Source organism: Oncorhynchus mykiss, chromosome 1, assembly GCF_057628025.1.
Source record: "Oncorhynchus mykiss isolate SJ-2025 chromosome 1, ASM5762802v1, whole genome shotgun sequence".
In the NCBI taxonomy this organism is placed as follows: domain Eukaryota; kingdom Metazoa; phylum Chordata; class Actinopteri; order Salmoniformes; family Salmonidae; genus Oncorhynchus; species Oncorhynchus mykiss.
This window is the reverse complement of record NC_143022.1, coordinates 21,736,716-21,748,507: the sequence shown is the minus strand read 5'-3', so window position 1 is coordinate 21,748,507 and position 11,792 is coordinate 21,736,716. Positions and strand designations below refer to the sequence as shown.

Genomic DNA, 11,792 nt, shown 5'->3' with positions numbered 1-11,792 from the left:
AAGGCAAAGGGTGGATGATTTGAAGAATCTCAAATATAAAATATATTTTGATTTGTTTAACAATTTTTTGGTTACTACATGATTCCATACATGTTATTTCATAGTTTTGATTTCTTTCTCTACAATGTAGAAAATAGTAAAAATAAAGAAAAACCCTTGAATGAGTAGGTGTGCCCAAACTTTTGACTGGTACTGTATATATTCCAGAGAGGTGAGAGAAAATCTGCAAATGCGTTTGGTGTCAAAGACATGTTCTTATATGGTCTGTCTGAATTCACAAGCCTCTTTTGACCTCCCGTTTATTAACAAAGTATTTTTTACCTATCACCATATAATCTGAATTTCACAATCTACATGCGTGGGTTTCAGGCGTGGAAAGTCAGAGTTGGCCAATCTTCAGACAATTGGAATTCACACAAGCCAGGGTATTACTTGTTTCCACAAGATGTCAATGTGTCAGAAAGCCATGTGTATGAATTCATAGATCTAAGTCACATGAGCTGATAGTGCCCTCAAGCTGTAGCAAAGATTGTAAACACTGTTCAACTGGATCGTTGAGTATGGAGCCTACATTAGAATGAATGACTGCCATAACTCAGTCTAGAGGGTTTAGTCTGCAAAATATTTGCTCATAGTTCCACATAGACTACAACTTGTGAATATTACTATTTATTAATAAAAAAAGTTTCAAAACACATGTAAAAAGAGCACATTTGGGAAGAATGGCTTTTGATTCAAATCTCATACGTTGATTTTATTATGGTGCATAAGGAACAAAAACAATGCTTTAAAGCTATTGATTGAAGTCTACTACCCTAAAAAAAATGTATAATTGTATAACTTTATAAGACATTTAAATGACCCGATAGGTAGACAATAAGACATGAAATCATTGACTTACTCTTGGAACTCTGGAGTGGTGTTCATGCAGTGAAGGACAACAAGGGCAGTCAGAGAAAACAAGAACATCTCTCCATCTCTTCAACTGCAGATGAAACATACGAAGGGTCCCTGGAGAATCAATAGCACTGACCACTGTAAAGAAAAACAAAAGTGGAATACAACTGCCATTTGAATCAATTATCTACTATATGATCTAATTACCTGTCTTAAGAAAAAAAACATTCATAATTGAACTATTTGGCAAACACAGTATATGTACAAGGAAATAATGAACTAGAGACAAATGAGACTTTGGGGTAAATTACGCAATTTGGGTTCATCAGGGATTTACATAGGTTGCATAAAATGGGGTCATTTACGAAGTGCTTCTCAAGTCACATTCGTGTGTTAAGTAATGTGTGGGCCAATATGGTTTATACAATGTAGGCTACATTATTGCACATACAGGATAGGCCTACTCTCTATTTTGTTTGACCTAATTTCAGATTGAACACATTATATACCTAGGCTATAAATTATGTGTGTTTTTTTTTGTTGTAAGAAGAAGTTGCATGTCTTAAATAAATTATTAACTGTGCCAATCATCAAACAGGCCTACAGGCCTAATTCTCTCCTTCTCTCTTTCTCTCTCTCGGAGGACCTGAGCCCTAGGACCATGCCCCAGGACTACCTGACATGATGACTCCTTGCTGTCCCCAGTCCACCTGGCTGTGCTGCTGCTCCAGTTTCAACTGTTCTGCCTTATTATTATTCGACCATGCTGATCATTTATGAACATTTGAACATCTTGGCCATGTTCTGTTATAATCTCCACCCGGCACAGCCAGAAGAGGACTGGCCATCCCACATATGCTCTCTCTAATTCTCTCTTTCTTTCTCTCTCTCGGAGGACCTGAGCCCTAGGACCATGCCCCAGGAATACCTGACATGATGACTCCTTGCTGTCCCCAGTCCACCTGACTGTGCTGCTGCTCCAGTTTCAACTATTCTGCCTTATTATTATTCGACCATGCTGGTCATTTATGAACATTTGAACATCTTGACCATGTTTTGTTATAATCTCCACCCGGCACAGCCAGAAGAGGACTGGCCACCCCACATAGCCTGGTTCCTCTCTAGGTTTCTTCCTAGGTTTTGGCCTTTCTAGGGAGTTTTTCCTAGCCACCGTGCTTCTTCACCTGCATTGCTTGCTGTTTGGGGTTTTAGGCTGGGTTTCTGTACAGCACTTTGAGATATCAGCTGATGTACGAAGGGCTATATAAAAAAAATAAAAATTGATTAATGGGCATTACATGTGCTTGCACATTTCTTCCAGCAGAGAGGGCCAAATTCAAATTTACAGTATGCAAACAACAAACTATAATTTTCAGTGTAGTTTATAGGCTGTGCTACAATGATGCAAGATAGGTTATGTGTGGGGACAACACATGATCTATTTGATTACAAACTATTCAAATATGTCAGGAAAAGTAGTTTCCTTGCTTATATTCGGTTTGTATCATTGCACTTGATAGGGTGGCTTTAATATTTAATGAATGGGAAGTCACTCAATGCGCACAGAGAAAGGGTATTGGTGTAATAAGGAAATCACAGCAGAAATTCAACTTTGGCAGCTGTGAACAAGAACAGGCAAATAAACACATACCGTAATATTATAAACCATTGGGATTGAGGTCTCTGTATACATACAGTTGAAGTCGGAAGTTTACAAACACTTAGGTTGGAGTCATTAAAACTCGTTTATCAACCACTCCACAAATTTCTTGTTAACAAACCACAGATTTGGCAAGTCGGTTAGGACATCTACTTTGTGCATGACACAAGTAATTTATCCAACAATTGTTTAAAGACAGATTATTTGTATCACAATTCCAGTGTGTCAGAAGTTTACATACACTAAGTTGACTGTGCCTTTAAACAGCTTGGAAAATTCCAGAAAATTATGTCATGGCTTTAGAAGCTTCTGATGGGCTAATTGATATCATTTGAGTCAATTGAGTCAAGGCCTACCTTCAAACTCAGTCCCGTGCTTGACATCATGGAAAAATCTAAAGAAATCAGCCAAGACCTCAGAAGAAAAATTGTAGACCCCCACAAGTCTGGTTCATCCTTGGGAGAAATTTCCAAACGCCTGAAGGTACCACGTTCATCTGTACAAACAATAGTACGCAAGTATAAACACCATGGGACCACGCAGCCGTCATACCGCTCAGGAAGGAGACGCGTTCTGTCTCCTAGAGATGAACGTACTTTGGTGCAAAAAGTGCAAATCAATCCCAGAACAACAGCAAAGGACCTTGTGAAGATGCTGGAGGAAACAGGTACAAAAGTATCTATATCCACAGTAAAACAAGTCCTATATCGACATAACCTGAAAGGAAGGAAGAAGCCACTGCTCCAAAACCGCCATAAAAAAGCCAGACTAAGGTTTGCAACTGCACATGGGGACAAAGATTGTACTATTTGGAGAAATGTCCTCTGGTCTGATGAAACAAAAGTAAAACTGTTTGGCTATAATGGCCATCGTTATGTTTGGAGGAAAAATGGGGAGGCTTGCAAGCCGAAGAACACCATCCCAACCATGAAGCACGGGGGTGGCAACATCATGTTGTGGGGGTGCTTTGCTGCAGGAAGGACTGGTGCACTTCACAACATAGATGGCATCATGAGGAGGGACAATTACGTGGATATATTGAAGCAACATCTCAAGACATCAGTCAGGAAGTTAAAGCCTGGTCGCAAATGAGTCTTCCAAATGGACGATGTCCCCAAGCATACTTCCAAAGTTGCGGCAAAATGGCTTAAGGATAACAAGGTCAAGGTATTGGAGTGGCCATCACAAAGCCCTGACCTCAATCCTATAGAAAAATGTGTGAGCAGAACTGAAAAAGTGTGTGTGAGCAAGGAGGCCTACAAACCTGACCCAGTTAGACCAGCTCTGTCAGGAGGAATGGGCCAAAATTCACCCAACTTATTGTGGGAAGCTTGTGGAAGGCTACCCAAAAAGTTTGACCCAAGTTAAACAATTTGAAGGCAATCATACCAAATACTAAATGAGTGTATGTAAACTTTTGACCCACTGGGAATGCAATGAAAGAAATAAAAGCTGAAATAAATAATTCTCTCTACTATTATTCTGACATTTCAGATTCTTAAAATAAAGTGGTGATCCTAACTGACCTAAGACAGGGAATTTTTACTACGATTAAATGTCAGGAATTGTGAAAAACTGAGTTTAAATGTATTTGGCTAAAATGTATGTAAACGTCTGACTTCAAGTGTACACGAGGGAAATGAGGAGAGATCATAACCATCAAATTTGGATTGTGATCTTTAGGAAATGTCATTGGACCTGGAAAATGGAGATATGCATTGTTGATCTATCAAAACAGTATTACATAACACAATACCCAGAAGTGAGCCAGAAATAATTTGAGCTACAAAATGTCCGTCCCTGTTCCATCCTGTTTGTTATCATTGTTGGATAATCTTTCATTTGGTTTGTAAAGGACTTACTGGCATCTGTTTTTATGTGCAATCTAAACTTTATACCCCAATCCAGGCCCACGTTATTATAATTGCTGAAGCAGAAGCAACTACAAAAGTAAGAGGTGATACACCTCTGTCCAGACAAAGCAATGTGCACCTTGTCTGTCCCTTGTTAATTGGTCTCTATTAACCTCACCCTGTAATTCATTCTACCCCTTTGTTGGGAAAATGGGTACTTTGTTCAAGGAAGGCTGTGTTTACTGGAAACAATTGGACCTCTTCCAGTTGCATCATTCAATAACTCAGCAGCCAAAATGACAGAAACCAGAAAATGATACACACACAGCTCCTCTGTTCATCGAAATCTGCTTCTTAGTTTACCTTAATGGGAATATAAATGTATTAATATTATGGGCTAATTATGGTTTCCATGCCTGTATTGATGCTGAATTAACATTTAATTTTGTTCAATGTACAGTATAAGAATATGAGGCTACTTTGTACAAGATTATTATTTGGTACAGAGATTACTTTTTTGTGTGGCTCTGTTATTGCTTTAAGGAAGCTGAATAAGGTGTAATGGTGTAACACTTTTTTTGTGTTTATAGTAAATATTTTCTAAACTCTATTTTCTTAAAACTGCATTGTTGGTTAAGGGCTTGTAAATAAACATTTCACGGTAAGGCGCATGCGACACGTAACATTTTATTTGTCTGTAGCCTATTTTGAAACCAAAGGAGAGGATGTGAGAGCCATGTCTGACAACACCCAAGCCTTGGTCCCAGCATAGTCAAACAAGCCTTGGTCTCAGCCTAGTCAAACAAGCCTTGGTCCCAGCCTAGTCAAACAAGCCTTGGTCCCAGCCTAGTCAAACAAGCCTTGGTCCCAGCCTAGTCAAACAAGCCTTGGTCCCAGCCTAGTCAAACAAGCCTTGGTCCCAGCCTAGTCAAACAAGCCTTGGTCCCAGCCTAGTCAAACAAACCTTGGTCCCAGCCTTGTTTTACTCATGTAGCTATAGGCCTATTCAAAATAGCTGAGAATGTTACGAAGGTGGGCGATAGACTGTGGTTCAGTTGACTAAATTGTATTAACTGTTTGCAATCCACGAGCTTCAAGCCACTATTGCCGCGTTCAAAACAACTGGGAACTCGGAATTCAGAAATCTCCAACTTCCGACTTCAGTGCGTTCAAGAAGACTGGGAAATCAGGGGGGGGGGGGGGGGGGAATGCTCCGACTGGAGAACGTTCAATTCAATTCAATGGGCTTTATTTGCATGGGAAATATATGTTAACATTGCCAAAGCAAGGGAAGTAGATAATATATAAAAGTTAAATAAACAATAAAAATGAACAGTAAACATTACACTCACAGAAGTTCCAAAAGAATAAAGACATTACACATGTCATATTATGTATATATACAGTGTTGTAACGATGTGCAGATTGTTAAAGTACAAAAGGGAAAATAAATAAACATAAATATGGGTTGTATTTACAATGGTGTTTGTTCTTCACTAGAAAATGGCAACAGGTCACAAATCTTGCTGTTGTGATGGCACACTGTGGTATTTCAACCAGTAGATATGGGAGTTTATCAAAATCGGATTTGTTTTCAAATTCTTTGTGGATCTGTGTAATCGGGGGGAAATATGTGTCTCTAATATGGTCATACATTTGGCAGGAGGTTAGGAAGTCCACCTCATTTGGTGGGCAGTGTGCACATTGCCTGTCTTCTCTTGAGATCCAGGTCTGCCTACTGCAGCCTTGCTCAATAGCAAGGATATGCTCACTGAGTCTGTACAGAGTCAAAGCTTTCTTAAGTTTTGGTCAGTCACAGTGGTCAGGTATTCTGTCAATGTGTAGTCTCTGTTTAGGGCCAAATATAATTCTAGTTTGCTCAGTTGTTTTGTTAATTCTTTCCAATGTGTCAAGTAATTATAGTTTTGTTTTCTCGTGATTTGGTTGGGTCTAATTGTGTTCATCCAACTCCGGAGCTCGGACCTCTTAGAGCTCCGACTTTCCGATCTGAAGATCGACGACGTCATTATTTGACCGCGTATTTTCCGAGTTCCCAGTTTCTTGAGTGCACCATGAATGAGCGACATCTCTGATGCTGCGTTAATATACTAGTCGGAACAAGGCAACTCGGAAATGTACGACTCGCTAACTGGTTTTAGTTATACACGTGCCGCATTCAACCAATTAGCAGGTCGTAAAGTTTCCGAGTTTCCTAGTTCCGACTAGCAATTGAACGCGGCAGGAGTATCCCACTGTGTGACATACGGAGTGACGACAGCAGAGGAAATATCTGCTTGCAAGATGGCGGCGTCTATCAGGAAGTGAAGGAAACAACTGAAAATAAAAGTTGGACCAAATTCCTTGTTTTGGTCCATTTAAAGCAATAATTCGATTGAAAACATAACTGCGAACGGATCTTGTATTCAGAATAAGAAACACATTCGTGGTAAGTTTAATTTCAGCTTTTCGTAAAACGTAAACACGGCGCGAACGACACATCGTCAGCTAACCTTAGCTATCAATCCCCTGCTCGATCGACTCAAGACTTCTCAAGCAGCTTGAGCAACATAGTTAGCTTGGTAGCCAGGCAAGCTAATAGTCGTCGCACTTCGATAGCATCTATTTGTTTAGCTAGCTAACGTTGGTGAACGTGTAGCTAAGTGGTATTTAACGTTATTTTGAATGCTACTGAAAGATTGCTGTCAAATGTATGTTTTTGTTTTGTAGTTTTCAATCTTCGTTTAACTATCGTTATGTCTAGCCAGCCGCTAGCCAGCCGCTACGCTTTTAGTACTAACTAGTTATCTCAGAGAGCACCTTGGCTTGGCTAGTGGTAGCTAGCTAGCTATCTCTGCCTTTGTACCAAAGATTTCCCCTAAATATTTTTGTACTGCTTAGTTAGCTAGCATAGCTAGTTCCCGGCATTGTAGCGACATGATTTGTCATCAAAGCAACTTTATTTTATTTATCGGACATGCATTTAAAGACAACCTTAACTATATTTGCTAGATATCTGGAAAGTATTTGAAATAACTATAGTAGCTAGAAAGCGAACGTTAAGGCTTGTGTTTACACGAAGTCTATGGTATTGTTGGCTATTACGCTAACCATACATGTAAAGCCTTTACTTTACTAAAGAACTGCGTTCGTTTTTTTAAATTAAGTGGCTAGCTAGGTATTGCGTATTTGAATGATCGTCGGTTGAACCTTTCGTTATGTAGTTAACAGAATACACAACAGGTTTTCCACATTGAAAGTATACCTTTTTCTCATAGTGATATTGATAGCCCTCACATCCCCGCTTTCTTTCCTAATCCTTTCTGAATCAGTGGACAGTGTGACCATCTTTTCTTTTAATGTAAACTTTGGAACTCTAATTCACATTACATTTAACATCTCTCTTTTCATAGCTAGTACTTTTGATAGGTTGGATATAAAGTAGTCAACCATATCCCAATAGAATATAGATGGATAAGGCTCAGATGGAAAACAGACGTTTTAGAATTTATTTCAATTTGTTACATGCAAACCCACACATAATTATGGAGTTGTGAGGTGCATGATAAGTCACTGGCAGTCAAAGGCAAGGCAGCACATCTCTTGTTTGGCTGAAATACCTTTCTATGTGAATGTGGCATGTTTAGGGACATAGGCACTAGCAGGCATATGGACTCTAGTCACAATGCAGTTCCAGACCTGTCTGCAGGGGTTTTTCTGGCTCAAAAGGGGGCTTAAGTAATGGGTGTGGTCAGAGCAGCTGAATTTTAGAGGCCCCCATCTTGGTAACACATTGAACATTTGTGGAGCTGAGGGAAAATGTTGCCGTTTTAAGCTCATTCCCTGCCATTCTACATATTCTACCATGGAGCTGAAAGAAAATGTTGCTGTTTTAAAGAACATTTCCTGCAATTCTATGCATTTTGCTTTGGCTAATGCTGTTTTCTTTTGCTCTAACATAGTAACAAAATCTGCTAAATTCATTGTTTTGGGGATTTTCAATTCTCCCTGACTGTAGCTTTTATTTGTGATTGTTAGTTCTCAAAGATCATATTATAAAAAAATATATAAAGATCTCATTATCATCTACATACTCTCTATCTGGCTTTAGTCGTTTAAGTTTATACTGAAAGCATTTTTCCATCCCTAATTTTGATAAAACATTTTTACCCTGTTTGGACTTGTGAAGAGGGGAAATGTTGACACATGCATTGTGCTGAAGCTTTATGTGTGTTATGAGAGGGGAGTGGGGAAGAGCAGGAGGCGATGCATGTGTCATTGTAGCTTGCCTGGATTGTAGATCACTGACAGCTGTGAGGAGGCATTGACCCCTTAAACTTTAGTCCTGCTTGTCTGAGTATTATGTGCAACTGCAGTGTAACTTTATAGGCCTAGCTGTAGAAATGTTAGCTCTTGTGTCTGCCTGGCATGATACCACAAGTGTTTTTTATGGCTGGCAGTTGAGATTCTCTTGATTCCTTGTAGGCACAAGTAAGGATAATTGCTCATGAAGAAATCAAATGACCGTTCTCTTACAAATCTGTAGCCACTTCACAATTTCTTCCCAGCAGAGTACAATTGCCTTCGATGCCTGCAGGCTAGTCAGGGAAAATGCTAACGTTGGCACAGGTTGCCATGGTAGTTTTTCCATGGTCATTTCCCCTAGTGAGGGATGCTATTTGCTGATTGCCAGTTGAATATGCTGTGTTACTGAGCTTCCTGTTTATCCACCATGGCCGAGGGGAGCGAGATAGAGAAGGGTTAGAAATTCATGACATCAAGGCCAATGACCACCTCTCTCGCTCTCCACGGCTACTGGAGCTTAATGGCAACACACAGGCTCTTTAACTATCATGCAGGAATATGTCTACTGAATGAAAACCACAAGCTTCCCCCCTCTCCTTGCTAGCGGCAGTGCACCCCAGAGCTCGATCAATAGACAGCTGTTCACTTCCTGACATGAGTTGACATAAAGTCAGGAGTGTAATAAAAAAATGAAAAAAACTCTACTCCACTGTTCTTATTTTGTCACATCCGGTGAAAAATAGGTATTGACAAAAGAAAATGGATCTTACATAAATAATAAATGCTAAAAGTTGACTTCTTTGTATTGAACATACAGTGGGGCAAAAAAGTATTTAGTCAGCCACGAATTGTGCAAGTTCTCCCACTTAAAAAGATGAGAGGCCTGTAATTTTCATCATAGGTACACGTCAACTATGACAGACAAAATGAGGGGAAAAAATCCAGAAAATCACATTGTAGGATTTTTAATGAATTTATTTGCAAATTATGGTGGAAAATGTTATTGACCAAATACTTAATCTCAATACTTTGTTATATACCCTTTGTTGGCAATGACAGAGGTCAAACGTTTTCTGTCTTCACAAGGTTTTCACACACTGTTGCTGGTATTTTGGCCCATTCCTCCATGCAAATCTCCTCTAGAGCAGTGATGTTATGGGGCTGTTGCTGGGCAACACGGACTTTCAACTCCCTCCAAAGATTTTCTATGGGGTTGAGATCTGGAGACTGGCTAGGCCACTCCAGGACCTTGAAATGCTTCTTACGAAGCCACCCCTTCGTTGCCCGGGCGGTGTGTTTGGGATCATTGTCATGCTGAAAGACCCAGCCATGTTTCATCTTCAATGCCCTTGCTGATGGAAGGAGGTTTTCACTCAAAATCTCACGATACATGGACCTATTCATTCTTTCCTTTACACGGATCAGTCGTCCTGGTCCCTTTGCAGAAAAACAGCCCCAAAGCATGATGTTTCCACCCCCATGCTTCACAGTAGGTATGGTGTTCTTTGGATGCAACTCAGCATTCTTTGTCCTCCAAATACGACGAGTTGAGTTTTTACCAAAAAGTTATATTTTGGTTTCATCTGACCATATGACATTCTCCCAATCTTCTTCTGGATCATCCAAATGCTCTCTAGCAAACTTCAGACGGACCTGGACATGTACTGGCTTAAGCAGGGGACACGTCTGGCACTGCAGGATTTGAGTCCCTGGCGGCGTAGTGTGTTACTGATGGTAGGCTTTGTTACTTTGGTCCCCGCTCTCTGCAGGTCATTCACTAGGTCCCCCCGTGTGGTTCTGGGATTTTTGCTCACCGTTCTTGTGATCATTTTGACCCCACGGGGTGAGATCTTGCGTGGAGCCCCAGATCGAGGGAGATTATCAGTGGTCTTGTGTGTCTTCCATTTCCTAATAATTGCTCCCACAGTTGATTTCTTCAAACCAAGCTGCTTACCTATTGCAGATTCAGTCTTCCCAGCCTGGTGCAGGTCTACAATTTTGTTTCTGGTGTCCTTTGACAGCTCTTTGGTCTTGGCCATAGTGGAGTTTGGAGTGTGACTGTTTGAGGTTGTGGACAGGTGTCTTTTTATACTGATAACAAGTTCAAACAGGTGCCATTAATACAGGTAACGAGTGGAGGACAGAGGAGACTCTTAAAGTCACAGGTCTGTGAGAGCCAGAAATCTTGCTTGTTTGTAGGTGGCCAAATACTTATTTTCCATAATTTGCAAATAAATTCATTAAAAATCTTACAATGTGACTTTCTGTATTTTTGTTTTCCCATTTTGTCTGTCATAGTTGAAGTGTACCTATGATGAAAATTACAGGCCTCTCTCATCTTTTTAAGTGGGAGAACTTGCACAATTGGTGGCTGACAATACTTTTTTGCCCCACTGTACAAACTAACATTTAGGCTTCCATAGGATGTAGTTCTAGATAATCTTATGTTTATAAATGTATTATAACCAAAATACCAATGCTAATTAATGTGTTGCTGCTAGGCTGAGTGAGTTGATCCACAGCCTTGCTTCCTTTCACTGTGCCTCAGTGTGGGGGTGCTACTCTACTGCTCCCCCTCCCCTGCGTCAGCAAGTGCACTCCAGCGCTACCCTTTCTGCCAGAGCTCTGAAGGGCACAAGGCTCTGTTGTTGAACGCAGCAGGGACAAGGAGCAGGGCGTGTGATTTAATGCACCCAAACAGCGCTCTCTTTTTTACTGTCAGCTCACTGCTTCCCCTGACATGGACTTTTTGTGCTGTGCTACCACCACTCTTTCCCCTCATCCCAGAGCTAGTGATAAATCTAATTTATAGCTTCTGGGCCGATTGGAGCAAGAGTGAAAATGTAGAGTGGAGGAGGAGCAGAGAGAGGTGGGGGGAGTCAGGAATGGGTAATGGGTTTGACTGTTCCTGTCTTTCCTGGACTCTGGCCTTCATTAGGTAGACTTATGGTTCATGTATTAAACATGAGCTGGTAGAGCCATGGTTCTTGCAGGAAAAAAGGGCATACTGTTCCAACTACACAGTCTGAGGCGACACATAGAACCATGCCAACCATAAAAGGCTCTATGTGTGTCTCGGC

At 40.6% G+C, this 11,792-nt stretch overlaps 1 protein-coding gene across 4 annotated transcripts in view; it reads left to right on the top strand.

Moving 5' to 3' along the window:
- The first annotated feature begins 6,624 nt into the window (after positions 1-6,624).
- LOC110506262 (protein strawberry notch homolog 2) overlaps positions 6,625-11,792 on the top strand; it is a 117,676-nt gene continuing 112,508 nt past the window's right edge. For all 4 annotated transcript variants that reach the window (XM_036967004.2, XM_036966954.2, XM_036966919.2 and 1 more), the window contains exon 1: positions 6,625-6,856. The gene's annotated coding sequence lies outside the window, so the exon portion shown is untranslated. The remainder of the gene's footprint in view (positions 6,857-11,792) is intronic.